We start from the raw sequence: 16,285 nt of genomic DNA on the forward strand, positions 1-16,285 counted from the left end.
TACACGTGGACATGTAGCTTTACGGGGAAAAACACTTACATAACATGCTTTCCATGTAGCACTCTACTGAAAATCTTTTCTTTGAGATAATCTCTTTTCCACGTATATTCGTCCTAGTCTTAAGCAGTCCCTGACACCATCTTTTCTGTTTGGACCATCTTCAGCACTGCACATTCAACACTATTGAACCTCCATTCACATCATTCTTGAAAAGAACAAAACCCAATACAAGGACATTTAATAACACATCGTTGAGTAGATGTCTTTGAAGAATAAATCCACAGAAATCCAGATATACAGTGACTCGTACTTGGACTCCATTTTCCAAAACGAATTCATAAAAAGCTCTTGAAGAGGATAAAAATGAACTTCCACGCTGTAAATTCTTTTTAAACACATAACGACAAAAGCTTTCATTTAAATGGAATGGAATCGTCTTTAATAAAGCTTTTTGTTGACTTTTTTTATTATGTTCTATCTGTTTAGGTCATGGTTTAGGCCTAACCTTGTAGTTTTTTGTTTTTTTTAATATTCTGTTTTTCATGTTTTTTTCTCTGTTATACATGTTTAGAGTCCCTGACACCACCTTTTCTCTATGGACCATCTTCAGCACTGAACGCTCTTTAAAATGGAAGCTTGAATCATGCCATACTTTCCACTACAAGGACGTTTAATAACACATTGGTTGAGCTAATGTTTTAATGCAGTGGTTCTCAACTGGTGGGTCGGGACCCGAAAGTGGGTCGTGAGCATGTGCCTGGAAAAAAACCTGGTGTCAAGAAAGTCTGTAAAGCGCTTTTTTAAACGTGTTAGTTTTGTTCAGTTTCTTGCTTCCATCAGATGTTTTGCACCATCTGAGGTAAAAAAAAACAAAAAAAAAAAAAAAACATCAGAAGCTGCAGATGCACCATTTGCATTAAATAAATCTGTTTGGTTGAAAATATCATTTTCATATAATTTTACGTTGCTATTTTTCAGGGAGGAGTTGGTGGAGGGTCCTAAGGCTAGAAGAGTTGAGAACCACTGTTTTAAAGGATAAACTCACAGAAAACACAAATATTCAGTGACAAATCACAATCAACTTCAATCTCTTTAAGGGTATAAAGCTCTTCTGGAGGATAAAAATCTACTTCTACAGTGTACAAATGCTGCCTGAGCATTGAACCCAGAGAGTTAATACAATGTTTTAAATAAATTTGAATTACAACGTCTTAAATTAGAATTACATAGGTTTTCACCAAGCTTGTTGACTCAGTTCATAATCAGCTCCAACCTTTCAAGTAGTTGTTTCTTCCCTTTTCATGCTTTGTTGTCTTGAGCTGACCCTGACACCAATCATCTATAGCTCTACAAGCACCATGCATGTCATGTTATTCTCTATACGTAAAACAACAACAACAGTGCAAAGACTTTCAATAAAAAGATGTTCTAAAGCAGGGGTTCCCAAGGTGATTGTCGGGAACCCCAGTCGGGTCTTGAGCCACCAATTTTACCCATTGCTGTAAAAAAAATGTTGAATAAAAGGAGTTCAATTTGAATTAAAACGATATACGCTAATTAAGTGAAATGTAACTGAAATGAATGTGTAAAAATACTTCAGATGTAAGTTTGTACATGACAGCACAATGTAGGTGTCTGCTATTCTTTTCACATAAAGACAAACACACACTTGTGTGTCTTTTCTATTAAGTTTTGTACGTCCACTCAGTGCTAAAGAACATGCAGATGAAATGTATTCTGCTTGTAGCCTTTCTTACAATGAATCACTACAAAATAGTCTTGTGGTTTTCAGGCTGTTGTATTATTTTGTGTTGTTTGTTTGTGTTACCAGTGTTTGTAAAGGCCTATTAGTGTGCGTGCATGTCAGTTTATAAATGATATGTTTTAAACACCTAAAGGGACAGTGGAGGTCCCTTATTTTTTGGGGTTGCGAGCTGAAAAGTTTGGGAACCTTGTTCTAAAGGATTAAGACCATAGATTTTAAATATTAATGATTGAAGTTTGAATGACATCACCCGTCTGTAACTGCAGTAGGCTTTGGAGTTCCACTGATGGCGGTCTTCATGCTGGAAATGTTGTCTCATCCTAACTTTCAGTCAACCTAACAACAGACTAAAAGCTGGAGATGAGGCAGGTTTTAAGCCTCTTGACAAACCGTTACATCACACCCGCCTGTCAATCAGGTCAGCTATGTGCCTTATTGTGACTAACTCTTATCCTTCATAAAATCAAAAGGGACTGTAAAAACTGGCTTTTTTTTGGCTTGGCGTGTATGTGGCTTCCAGTACTTCAGTAGCCAGACTGTAGCGGACCCTCGACGATCTGCAGGATTTTTCACTTCCGCATCGGCTTAATTTTTAACAATGCCCGTTGGCTAAGTTTGAAGTCTTGCCCAAATCTTTGACTTCTAATTTATCTATTTGATAGGGACGATGTAATTTGAAGAAGTGATTCTTTTTATTTGTTTTCCATATACTAAGTCCCTGACACCATCTCTCTCTCTCTCTCTCTCTGGACCATCAGCACTGCAGACTCTTATGGAAGCTTGAACTACTGGAAATAAAGAAAAAGCTAAAAATGGTCCTTTGAAATCAAATAGTTGAGTTTGAGATTCGTAGAAATAAGCCATAGAAATAAAAAAAAGTGTCTAAATAGAAACAATTAAATAAATTCATTGAGGTTAGAGGTATAAGGCTCTTGGGCAAGACAGAAATAGCTCTTTATTGCCTTCACATAATCCCTGGAGAGAAGAGTCCCCTTCTATAAAAACAATTAGAAACAACTGTTTCAATTTGAACATTTACAAAATCACTAGAATGATTCCAAAAGATGTTTTTGTTTTTGTTCAGCTTGTGTGTCGAGTTTGCACCATCATCAGCCCTGAAGAATTGTTTCTGTGCAGGAATTAATTATGTCTTTTATACAAGGACAATAGTTCAGTACAAGGATGTTTTACAATGCATTGTTTAGTAGATATATGTTGAGGGATAAACATAAAAAACTTAGAAATTAAGTGACTCAAAGAATGTCACTGGAGTGAGAGGAACAAGGCCCTTAAAGCTCCTGTGAGGAATTTTGTTTTGGGTTGTTTTCTCATCAAGCCTTATCATGGGAATTTTAAATCGCTTCACCTGACACGTACCACACAGCTACGCTTTCAGACACTAAAAAACTGAAATCTAGAAATAGTCAATCTTCATGCTGATGTTGTCTTCTGCTTTTGTAGCTAATAAAGGGAATTTCAGTCTGTTTCACAACCACCCAAAAGCTTCTCACTGTTAAGAAAAGAAACAAGAAAAAGAAGGGCCACTGCATAGTACATGCGTCGCATGCTGGAGTAACCTGTAGAAGACAATATTCCAGAAAAGTTTGGAAGACAATATCTTATGTCTTATATGGAATTCCCATTCAGGAATCATTTCAAAATAACGCTGTCTTATTTTCTTGTTTAGCTTGTTGGCAGAGATCCTATCAGGCCCTAACCTTTTCATTCAGCACCACGTCACCAACTGAAAGACACTGTGGTCTCTTCCCGGCCTCTTCTTCTTCTATTGAGCACAGCCTGAGCAGAATGTGCATCTCCTTGTCTTTCACTAGACATTGTCTAGACACGGGATAATTGCAGACATCACTGAACACTCAGCTGCTGCCTGAAGCCTCATGGGAGTCGAGGTGGACTTTGGAGGGAAATGTCCAGCAGTCAGTCTGCGAGGGGGGTCACATACACAAGGAGAGAGACTCACACCCCCTTCAGATTGCTTGTTTATGTGTGTGTGCGTTTGACTGTATGTGTTTGCTGGTGTGGAGAGAAGTGTGTGTGGGAGCGAGAGAAGGAACCAGAGCGCAGACATTGAAGCACACATTGCTCACAACCGCAGATGTGGTGACTTCATCAGAAGAAAATGTACCCTGTCCTTCTGCTCTGCTAGCGTTGATGGAGCTCTCACACATTAATGGTTGCTAATGTTAAAATTAATGCAAAACAAAATCTCACTCGTCATATTTCTACTCACTCTACAGCATAGTTGAACTCCTGTAAGAATAGTGTTGTTCAGGTGTGTGTGTGTGTGTGTGTGTGTGTGTGTGTGTGTGTGTGTGTGTGTGTGTGTGTGTGTGTGTGCGTGTGTGTGTGTGCGTGTGTGTGTGTGTGTGTGTGTACGCCTGTGATATTGGGGGTGGGGGGAGGTTGGTTGGTCTCTGAGAGATGGCCGCAGGTCACAGGGTTCACCCCGGGTGCAGGACTAATCTCAGTGGGGGTGGATTGGATGTAGGATAACTGAATCCTGTCGGGACAGGCCACCTTCTCTGTGAGCTCCAGGTGTTGAATCCTCCTTTTTGGAGTGACGCAGAGTTACTGTTTCAATTTTGCTGAAGGATTATGAAGAAGGATTTTTGCTCGTTTTTCTGTTTGATGGATGTCTATGAAGGGAATATGTTAAGATTGTTGGAAAATGGAGAGGATTGGTTTGGGAAGTCTGTTTCACAACCCTACTTTGTTTAAACACTTTATATTATTATAAACCAATCAAATGTTATTTTGCCTATGAACTAATATGGATTATATGTCAATAGATTAGATACATGGTTGATTTTGTTTTTCACAACTCTTTGGAAAGATTATAGCTCTGCCAAGAAAAGCAATCAAACTTAGGCCCACCCTCCAAGTTCTCAAAATTGGAGAAACAGATATAATTTATGAACTTGCTTACCAAATTTGTTGGGCAAAAACAACACAGTAGTTGTGTTTGTTCAGTGTACTGCAGGAGGCATCCAGAAATACCACTTGATTCAAAAACATCATCTAACTTCACAAAATCCAACTTTTGCTGTTCATCAGGTCACAGGTGTGTATCGTAGTACGATCGCGTTGCTTTAATTGTTGAGTGATAGTTTCTGTTCTTGTTCTTGCGGTAAGTAAAACTTCAAAGTTTAGGACACAAAGTTCTACTCTTTAACTCCTATTTTAGAAGCACACAAAACTCCACCACCCCTTACATTTGTACAACTGACGCCATTTCACAGAAATTCCAGACAACTGGCGCCTGGGCTCTGCCTCCAAGAAGGACATGATGAATAGGACACACCCTTGGTATGCTAGTGAATGGCAGAATATATGGCAGACTGCAGTGTTACAGCCTAGATTCATTACAGCCTCTCGTCGTAGCTCTTTAGAGTGTCGTTCTCTCTGCTTTTTCTCCCCCTTCACTTCATGCTGCTTGCTCGCCTATTTTTAAAAAGCTCGAATTTGAGTGAAATGCACTGAGGCACCAGTAAGGCGAGCTACAGCTCTTTCCAGCGCTGGTTCCTGATCCACCTCTTTGTTGTGGTCTATGCATGCCTGCTCCAGTCACATGACTGCGTTTCCATGGCAACTCGGGTTTGAGTAATCATTTGCGTTACGACCTTTATTCCCTTGAGGAAAGGGGAGGGGGAGGTTAGACTGAGCCTGTAGAAAGAGGGAGCAAGAGGGAAAGAAAAAAAGACAGGCAGAAGGGGAGCGGCAGAGAGGCACAGACAGAGAAACAGCAGAACTAGAGGGGAAATTTTTACACTTTCTTGCCTTCATATTTTGAGATTTATCTTTATCTTTTCATTCTGAACACCAACTTCTACCTCTCAGTATTCAGGAGCTGGGAAAAAGAGACAAAAACCTGCCACTAAACACTGGGCTGTGTGCTTCAGTTTCACCAAAATGTCTTTTGTGTTGTGACTCACTCTGTGAATCGAGCCGGCGAATGAGTTTGGTTGGAGAGGCAGCGGGCATGTATGTTTCATAAGGGGGCCTACACTCAAACACACACACATACACGCACACACGCACACACTCAAACACGAACACACGCACGCAGGGACGCACACACACACACACACACACACACACACACACACTCAAACACACACGCACGCACGTACACACACGCCTCCCCTTCGTTTCTTCTTGGGAGGAAAAGCAGCACTGTGCCACATGTGCAAGTCTCAGCAGAAACAGATTCTGTATGTTCCTGTTTCTTGCTCTCCCGGCTGCGTTGTCATAGTTACCGAGCTCTCTCTCTCCCTCCCTCCTTCTATTTTCTCTCTCTCGCCACCGTTGGGTGATTCAACCCATCAGTTGGGTTGTGTCATCTCCTAGATGGAGTTTGTAGCTCCCACATCTTCTAAATGGAGTTTTTTTCAGTTTGGGGCTTGTGTTTCAATTGGATTCTAGTTTGATAAAATGTCTGTGTGTGTGTGTGTGTGTGTGTGTGTGTGTGTGTGTGTGTATAACTAAGTGTTTGAGTGTGGGTGTGGTATAGAGGTGGGTTTTGGGGGGATCCAGCATTGACAGGAGGTGGGTTCGACTGGGGGGCTGGTGGTAGACACTATGGGGGTTGTCAGTGGTTGTGGTAGTGGTGATGGTGGAGGTGCTGGTGCTGGCTGCTTCCAGGTGCCTGCCTGTGACTGGGGCTGCATATGAATGAGGGGCCCCGGTTCTCCAGAGATGGCGGCTGGGGAGAGAGCTGCTAAATCCAGAGAGCAGTCGAGCCTGGCTGGTTGAGAGGGCCCCCACAAGCTGCTGACAGGAGCTGGAGCTAGCCATCACGTTAATTAGCGTTTTTACTTCAGCAGCAGCAGCAGCGAATAGGGGGAGTGGGTTAGAGAGGGATGTGGGGGTGGTATATGACTCACAGACACAGTATGGTTTATTCATGATGGAGGAAGGGGATGTGTGTGTGCGTGCGTGTGTGTGTGTGTGTGTGTGTGTGTGTGTGTGTGTGTGTGTGTGTGTGTGTGTGTGTGAGAGAGAGTGAGAGAGAGTGAAAGAGAGAGAGAGGGAAGAGAGAAAGAGAGAGAGGGGGAAACACACATTTGATTTGCAGTTTCTAAGTGTGTGTGTTGCCTTAGTCGATCACTGATTGGCACCAAGCCAAGATATTATAATGTCTTGAACATAAAACCTTTCATTGTTACTGTCATTGAGGGTTTTTTTTTTCACTATAATTTTACAAAACACATTTGGAAGGAGTTCAATTTATTTGAAACTCGATCTTTTCTTTGATTTTGTCAACATGAACATGTAATAGGAAATTCTACTCAACAAATTAAAATATGAATATAATACGAGTCACAGATAGAAGCTGTTACATTGGTCATAGATAATTGCTTCCACGGTTACTGAGACTTTATTGATCCCAGGCTTTTGATAGCTGTCTGGGAAGCATCAGACTGATGAAATGGGTTTGGGGTGCCCGCTCTCATAGGTGACCTGACCTTGTCTCCTCTGTCTCAGCCTCCAACAGTGATCCTAAACCCCGTGAGGGATGCATGGGATCAATATGGTCTTTTCCCCTACCACCATCACCCAGGACTCCCCATCAAGGTTCATGAGCTGCTGCAATATGTGGAAGATTCCAGAAGAAGCATCTCCTCCTTAGTCTGTAAACTCTCTTCATGCCAGAGGAGGAAGAGCCTGTGTGTTTGTTTGCATGTGTGAGTGTATGAGAGGGTGTAAGAGGGGGTTACATTACAGCTATGCTATTGTCTAATTGTCTCCTCTTATCATTAGTGACAACCATGACCTCTGTTATTGGCATATCTGCATTCTGCCTGCACTGCAGAGCCTCTACCACACTACACTCGCAGCGTTTTCTCTCCCAAGAGCGGCAGGGCCCATGCCTCATAAATACAAACACAATCTCTCCTACACCTCCTGACTGCAGGACAGGACTCCACACATATCTGCCCGTGGAGCGCAGCCCATTTGCATACATATTAAAGTGACGCCTCAGAAAAAAGGAAGAGAGAGAAAGAGGGGGGACGAGGGAAGGTGGGGAGCGAGGGGGGGGAGGGGGGGGGGGGAGAGAGAGAGCGGGTATATGCAAACAAGGCTTTCATCTAATATGCAAGAACCGGCATTGCTCTGGCATAAATCTGCATCCGAGCTCAGGCAAAGAGAGCGGAGCCCATTTGACAGTAAATGGGCTGGGGATGGCTGTCAGATGCACAGGGGAACACTGAGTTACCCCACCGAGAACGGGGCCGATTGATCAGCATGGCATGTCACATATAGTACCAACTACAAGGCAACAATAGTGCATGCTAAGTAAAAAGCGATGGATGGTATTAGAGAAGAAGGGAAGAGGGATACACTATTGAGTATGTCAGGAAAATAAGGAATGCTTAAATTAAAAGCTAATTTATGCGTTATGCTAGTTAATTTTGTTTTTTTTGTGTGTTAAGAACAAAAAATATTTAATTTAAATTAGGTATTTGAAGAGATCGTGGTAAAGGTGCAGTTTGTTACCCTCCTACAGAGGTAGCTACTTCCACTTGTTCTGAGACTTACCTCTGAGCTAAGCTAACCTTTTTGCGTTATAGCTTTAATTTAAGAAGCAATTTCTGAATAAATGTTTGTCCAGTGAATTAAAACAGTCAACAAGCCACAGTTCTAAACGGAGATGGTTAACATCTAAACTGTATTCTTAATTAACAGAAATCTGTAAGCATTGCAAGTCTGAGATTTTTAGGACGCTGACATTAGCATTTAGCTTAAATCTGGTGATGTTTTAAAGTTGTGTGTTTTGTTTATGTACTTATGTTTTCTTCACTTATTAACTACTCCCTTCTCACTAAGAAATTATTTATATGTAAAGAACCATATAGTAAGTTCATACACAAAATGAAAACAAACTTTCTCAGCACAGTCAACACGCTAGGTATTTTTAGCTTTCATGCTATAGGTCAGTTAGGCTAGTAGGCTACTAATTTATCATGAAAAGATATGTAAAGATCTTTACAAAGAAGCAACAGTTTTTTTAAATTAAAATATAGACCTACATATTAAACATTTGCTATTTAATACTTGCATGCATATTAGCAGCATGTAGGCTGTGAATAAGTTTTAATAAAGAAGATATTATCCCTTATTTAGAAAGACCGTGATCTATTGTTGTTAAGAAATATTTCTTACTAACCAACTCATAATTGCTACATTTTTTAAGACAGGAAGTTATACAAATAATAGCTAATATTCTTGAACAAGTATTGCAATACTATGGTGGTACTATAATTTTACCCTAGATCTTTGTTGTGTTAGCATAGGACACATACTGTTCAAAAGACATAAAGGTTGTAATTCATGTAAAAAAACTTAAATATCAATAAGTAGTCATTAGGAGGTTTTTTAAGGGTAAACTGATGGTTAATGGCCCAGTGATTGCAGAATGAGGTCATACTGAATTAGTAAAATGAAGTACCATACTGAACAATAAATAGGCCTATGCTAACATGCACGCTTAGCAACAAATTAGTGGTGAATTTTTTCCTTATGATACGATTAGAATTACACCCCAAAATTTCCATTTTAAAAGGAACAAAGATGCTTAGATTTTTTATACTATATCTTTAAAGGGGTGAAATATTTGTGGTAAAAGCATATTAATAAGTCAATAATAAGTACATTATATTGATATCGAAATATGCTATTTTTGCTAGCAATAAGTTATTGGTGAGTATGTGAATCTAATAATATCCTATGTGACCCCCAAAATTTCAATTTTCTAAAACATTACTCCTGTAAAAAGGTTTCTTCCAAGTGTATTCTTAACTGCTTGTAGGTGACCTGTAAATTATTGCCGCTGAACAGGTAGATGTTAAAAACTTCAAAATCATATTTGCACAAGCAAAAGTGGAGCACATGATGGCAGTGCTAAAGCGAAGAAAGAAAAGTGCACTGTCGAAACTTTTCTTTACTGTCTCCAGAAGTTGGAGCTCTGCCATGAGCTCTGGGTTTCCCCTAACTGTGCGTGTATTTCATGTTGGACACCCTTGAACTCCCTTTCCTGTTTTCCTGCCTGAGCGTGTTGCATTGAAGCACGCCACTCTGTCTGTACAGGTGATCTTACGCACAGGAAATGGAAACTCTGAACGTGCGTGCGTTGTGCATGCGTTCAAATGTGTGTGTGCTGTGTTTGTACGAGCGTGTGACAGAGTGTTGGAGTACAAGGGGGTTGAAACAGGATATGTTGGGAATAACACAACGCACAAAAAAGTGTCACATGATCTGAAACACAGGGTTGATTTATTTGGCTTCAGAAAGAATCTGTTGCATGTGGTTTGGAGACGAGAATGTTTTCCTTCTTTGCTCGCAGTATGCTCAGACACAACACATGGAAACATTTTCAGAGAGGCCATGGGTCTGTGCAAAAAAAAAAAACTCCAGACATTTTATTTCTTCACCCTCTATTCATAGCTTTTTTCAGTTCAGGTTTTCTTTTTCAAAGTGATTGAATTACATACATCTGCTTGCCATATGTAGAAATGTCTCCTTAATGAATATTTGTGGTGCGTTCAGGGTCTTTTAAATGCAATTAGAAGATGTTTTAATAGTTTATTTAGGTGAATCAGTTATGGAGTGGTGGGCTTGTCACTGATTCCATGCAAGTGGGCATAGATATATCAATGAACATCCTATTTACAGCCTCTATTTCAGTCTGTAATAAATATACTTCCACTCACATGAGACAGTTGCAGGTCTGCTCTATTGTCTGCCATAAATATGCTGGAAGGGTTGGTTAAATATTGATAACACCAATTTTCTGCCCCCCTCAACCCCCCACATACACACCCTCTCTCCATCACCACCATGCATGCACACAGACACACACAAACACAAACACACACACACACACACACACACACACACACACACACACACACACACACACCCACACACACAAATCTCATACCAAACCCCTCCTTCTTTCTCTCCCTCTATCTGGCGGTTATTTCACCCTCACAGTAACCTTGCTTATGCATATTGCATATGTAAATAAAGCCCCCCGCCTCTGAAGTAATTGTGTGCATCTTCTCCAGTGCTGCAGATCCTCAGCTCTGTGTTTAAAGGGACGCACGGGGTAAGACTGGATTGTCTTTGTTTGGCAGTGATTCTTCTTCTGTTTGGACTGGTCCACTCAAGTCAAAAACTACAGATTTACTGAAAAAAAGTACAGGAAATTATTATCTTTACAACTCTTTTTCTGAATTATTTAGACTAAAAGGAGTTGTTATGGGAAGGGTTGAGTCCCTTGTCAAGAGTTTATTTCAGATACAATTTGAACTTAGAATCCTCTATAACACAAGTATACAGTTACTTTACCATGTTATGTTCTTGTTTAACTTAGTTCATCTATAGTTCAGTGAACTGTGAAGAAACAGAGCCTTAGGTTCAAACTATTTTATTTAAAACACATTGGTTGTTGAAGTTGGTACTTAGCATTCTAGCTCCATTTATTTTATGTATTTGATTATATTTTATGACAACTAGCAAACAATTACAATTATGAATCTAGGAGTTATGTATTTGTTGTACTTTAATATCTTTTTTTTTATAATGCTGCACTTTTCCAAATGTGCAACCTCAATGTGACATATAACAATGTAAACCACTTATAAAAGGACTTAACCCCACCCCACCCCCCCAATCCAAAAACAAAACAAACAGATCTAAAACTTTGTATTGACAATAATACCAAGATACCAAACAAACATCATACGCCATACTGTATATTAGACACTTTAAAAACCCGCCACCCGTCTTTACAAAACACCTTTTCCCAAGTGGAAGACATGAGCCTCATTAAAACAATGTCTACTGAGAGAAACAGTTTGTTGTCATAACATCTACAGTTATTGGATACCTTGTGGGCACAGATGGCTTTCCCATTCATAGATCAAATAAGTGTTTGATTCATATAAGCATTTAAATGATTAAAAATGACAAAACAGTCCTTGACAATTGTATATGGATGTAAAAAAAAATGTCAATAGAGATGATGAAAGTGTTTTTTACTTCTAATAACAGTGTTTGAAAAATAACATTTGTTTGGTTTAAAATTATTATTACTATTTATAAATAATTATAATATATAACTATTTGCAAATAGTCCGTGGGACACCAATCAGGACTCATAATGACAAAATCTTGATAAGGTTTACAAATTCAGATAGAGAAGATCTAATCAACCAATTCAGTTTTAAATTTAAACACTGCAATGGCATTTAGTGATTAATTTATTTATTTGTTCTCTAAATCTTTAGAACAAAGCTCCATGTTTAACACTATCAGGGAGATGATCCTCTATTAAAGTACATCCTACAAGAGATGTTTTGTTACATAGAATTTCCACATCATCGTGAAATCTGGATAGCAAAAATGGTAATAAATAACAATATGTAAAAAAAAAAAAAAAAAAAAAAAAACATTAATACGGCCATATAAATCCCTATACATGTGAATAAGCACCTTGCTGTAAGTACAACTGTGACATAGGATTAAAAGGTGAACAGGATTTCAGTTTCAGTTTTATGTGAGCATATGCACAGTTGTTATTCACACTTCAAGGTAGTTTTGTGGTAAATCCTGGAATATATGACCTAAACATTGTATACCTGGAGCAGGCCTGGGACACTGACAGTTGGGCATCTGTGTAAAATCCTTCAAAGTGCTCAGCAATGTAAAAACTTACTTATGCAATCAAGGGGAAAATACAGACTTTCTTCAAAACATGGATACAATATTTATCTGAATCACTTGTCAATGTATTTGGGAAAATAATATGTGTTCATACAATAATGAAACAATATTCAGCAAAACTTTTCAAGTTATCCAAAATGTGCTACAAGAGTTTATTTCATCATCCATATATATATATATCTGTATACTGCTTGGTGGAATAAGTAGAAGCTGTTAACACAAGACTACATCTGGGAAAATAAATACATCTATCCATCTCTATGTAGAAGTTTCATCTAGAGGCAGTGGTAATGCAGTACAACATAGATTTAAAATACACTGGTTGTGGGGCACCAGTAGCATATTGGTTAGTGTGCATGCCCCATGTGCGGCCCGGCTCGAATCCAAACTTCTTTCCCACATGTCATTCCCTACTCTCTCTCTCTCCCTGATTTCCGACTCTATCCAACATCCTGTCTCTACAATAAAGGCACAAAGAGCCCAAAAATTAATCTAAAAAAAAAAAAAAAACACTGGTAAATAAAAGAACACGAAAATAGACAAAAGTGATATTTTATACAACACATCCAGCCTGACACTTACCTTATTTCAACAACAATAAAGCAGATGTTATATTATACAATCCATTACTGTATTAGACTACTATACTGAACTATGAATATTAGATTGGCAACAACAATGGCTTCAAAGATATCAAAAACCTGACATAACTGTATTTGTTTCAAGAACTAAGCTGTATTGATATGAACCTTTTATGTTTGAGCACATGCACTCACACTGACCGACACTTTGATAATGAAGTTTATGGAAAGCCTAATTATGAGCCAAAAGCATGACAGGTTTTTATTCATGAGAATACTAACAGGAAGTTTGTTGAAAAGAGCCAGTGAACAGTGAAAGGTTTATTATTTTGTCTGTGTTTGAGGTTATGTTTGTTACTTTTAACTTGGTATGGTAGGTTCTTTACATAATTGTTGTTTTTGATTGACATTGAGCGGCAGCATTAAAGACATTAAACAGCAATGCCTTTACTTCTATGTTAGAAATCTTAGTCAAGTTACAGTCAAATGATTGTGTGGAAGCTTCTTTAAAAACTGACACTATAGGTCTATTTGACATTTGGTCTGACCTTTGGTTCTGTCACACATACAGGTTGTGGTTTCTCTCCAGTAATGCTCAATAACATTTTCGTTACGGTTAATTTTTTCCCCCTTGTGACATTTTGGCACTAAACCCCCATTCTTAGTATGTGCATCTAACTAGCATTACCATTTAGCCATACATTCTGCAAAACAAAATAAATGGTATTTTAAAATACACCAGTTGCATCATTTTGTCTTTAAAAGGTAACAGATACTCTTTCCTATGTGAGTGTTGTCATAAAAATTGCTTTACTGTAGTATATTATACAACACACTATCCTTTACATATTGTATAAACTAGATTGAATTTAGGTTAATAATGAAGTAGTGTTTGAAACAAGAATATTTGTTTCTGCTTGACTTGGACAGAAGGACAGGAGTTTAGGAACACCAATACCACTTTGCCTTTATCATTATCGTTACTGCCGGTAAATGTTAAAGGAAATGATATTCATTTATTAACTGCAACTAAGCTACACTATTCAAAACGACATATTACTGAATCAGAAAATAAACATGCCTACAATGCTAGGCCGTACCGCTGCATGCTGTGCCATAGAGACTTAATAAACCGGATGTCTTTCATTGAAACTATATTCCAGAGAGAGCCCACATGTCACACTCCAATTTACACTATTATCAGAGCATGATAACCATAATAGTGGCTGTCCTCCTGATTCACATATCTGGCAGGAAATCAAAGTCATATCCAGGTGTTCTGTATGATGTCAGCCATCTGTGTGTGTACACACAAACAGATGTGGGGCACTGATGACAGATAATCTCTCTACAAAGAGCTTCTACCTCAAACATCTGAGTGCAGTGACAATATTTCTATTATGGGAGGCCGTCCTAATGACATCACTGTCAGGCTCAGACAGAACATTCATAATTTACTCTGTGTATGTATGTGCGCAGTAAACCAGTGTGCTGCATGTTTTGGTAGCTCCTTTGGATTTCCTGGAAATATATGCATTCCTTAGTATAACAGCATGAATAGATTAGCTATCGTTACAGTAAAGCTAAAATGTTATAGTATAGCTATTGTATTTTATTTTATAGATTTGTAAAATGGTATTGTAAAGTTAAGTGTAGCACGGTATGGTAGTATAGTATGGCATAGCATAGCATTGCAAAGCATAGTATTGCATAGTATAGTATAATATAGTATAGTTTAGCATAGCATAGCAAGGCAAAGCATAGCATAGAATAGCATAGTATAGTGTAGTGTTGTATAGTCTAGTATAGTATAGTTTATTGTTGTAGGCCTATAGTACATTGCTGTATATAATAATAATAATATAAGAGAATCCATTAGTGTTGAATAATATATTATCTATAGAATATGCTAGAATAGAACATAATAGAATAGAACAGAGCATAATAGAACAGAACAATTACAATAGAACAGAACAGAACAGAATAGAACAGAACAGAACAGAACAGAACAGAACAGAACAGATTACAATAGAACAGAACATAATAGTATATAATAGTATAATATAGTATAGTTTTATAATATAGAAATGAATATCATTGTATTTCTCTTGTCTTCAGCTCTCTTTTCTGTGCTCTCGTTGTATTGGGGGGTTGGGTTTTTCCTCTTACTGAGTCTGCATGCAGAAACCGAGGCCCTGCTGCATGGAACAGTCATCCAGAGGATCTGAGGAAAGTGGAACATTTCGGCTGTGTGCGTCAAACTAACCTTTATTAAAGTTTTAACCCTGGTTTCTTCATGTCCATCATTCAGTCTTTGGTGTCCTTATAGTTGTAAGATACATGTTGCTGACATTTTTTTTTTATCTCTCTGTCTTCTAGTGAGTTCACTTTCTGATACTCTATTGTATTGTATTCTATTATTATCTTCTATTTTACTCTATTACAGTATATGATATTATAATATTGTCATGTGTTCTACATAAAAATAGTGTATTTGTCATTGAATGCATTTTATTCTATTCAATTCTATTCTATACTCCAATAGGTGGACTCTGTTCTATATTCTATCATGTTCTGTTCTATCGCACTCTTTTTTTGCGATAGAATTTACAATAACTTAACATGAAATTCACAGGAACAGTTTTGCCAAAGCATTAGATCAAATTGATATCATGTAATTCTATTCTATAAAGCTGCATGTGCAATTTCTCCCTATTTAATTATTTATCTATATCGTCTATAATGCCACCACTCTGGTGGTCTATTTTATCCTCCTTTATCAAACTTCTTACTGTACAACTAAATTCAAGCCAATTAATTTCTATTATGTCCAATGCGATTACTCTCTGGTATATCAGATATATTTAACTCTTGCATGTTCTATACTTCTTAGTTTTACACCATACTACTTTACTTTACTGTTCTTGTTTTTACTATTCTTGGCTCATACATACATGTGTTTTTTACCTACTTGTAGAAATCTATGACCACAATCATTCAATTTGTATCATAGTTAATACAGGCTATTAGTGCACACACTGGCCCCTCCTTCTTTGGACAAGTTAACAGAAACATGTGAACATATCCCCAAAGCACTATCTTATGTTCTATTGTATTTAAATATATTCTATTGTATTTAGTTTTGTTCTGTTCTATTCTTTTCTACTCCTTTAACTAATCTTGGGCTGTCCTC

The 16,285-nt window shown here is 38.1% G+C and overlaps 1 protein-coding gene across 1 annotated transcript in view; it reads right to left on the reverse strand.

The window, feature by feature from the left end:
- The window catches only part of adamts13 (ADAM metallopeptidase with thrombospondin type 1 motif, 13), a 370,029-nt gene that overhangs the window by 334,696 nt on the left and 19,048 nt on the right, over positions 1-16,285 (reverse strand). The window lies entirely within an intron of this gene.

The sequence above is a fragment of the Labrus mixtus genome, chromosome 5, assembly GCF_963584025.1.
Source record: "Labrus mixtus chromosome 5, fLabMix1.1, whole genome shotgun sequence".
NCBI lineage: Eukaryota > Metazoa > Chordata > Actinopteri > Labriformes > Labridae > Labrus > Labrus mixtus.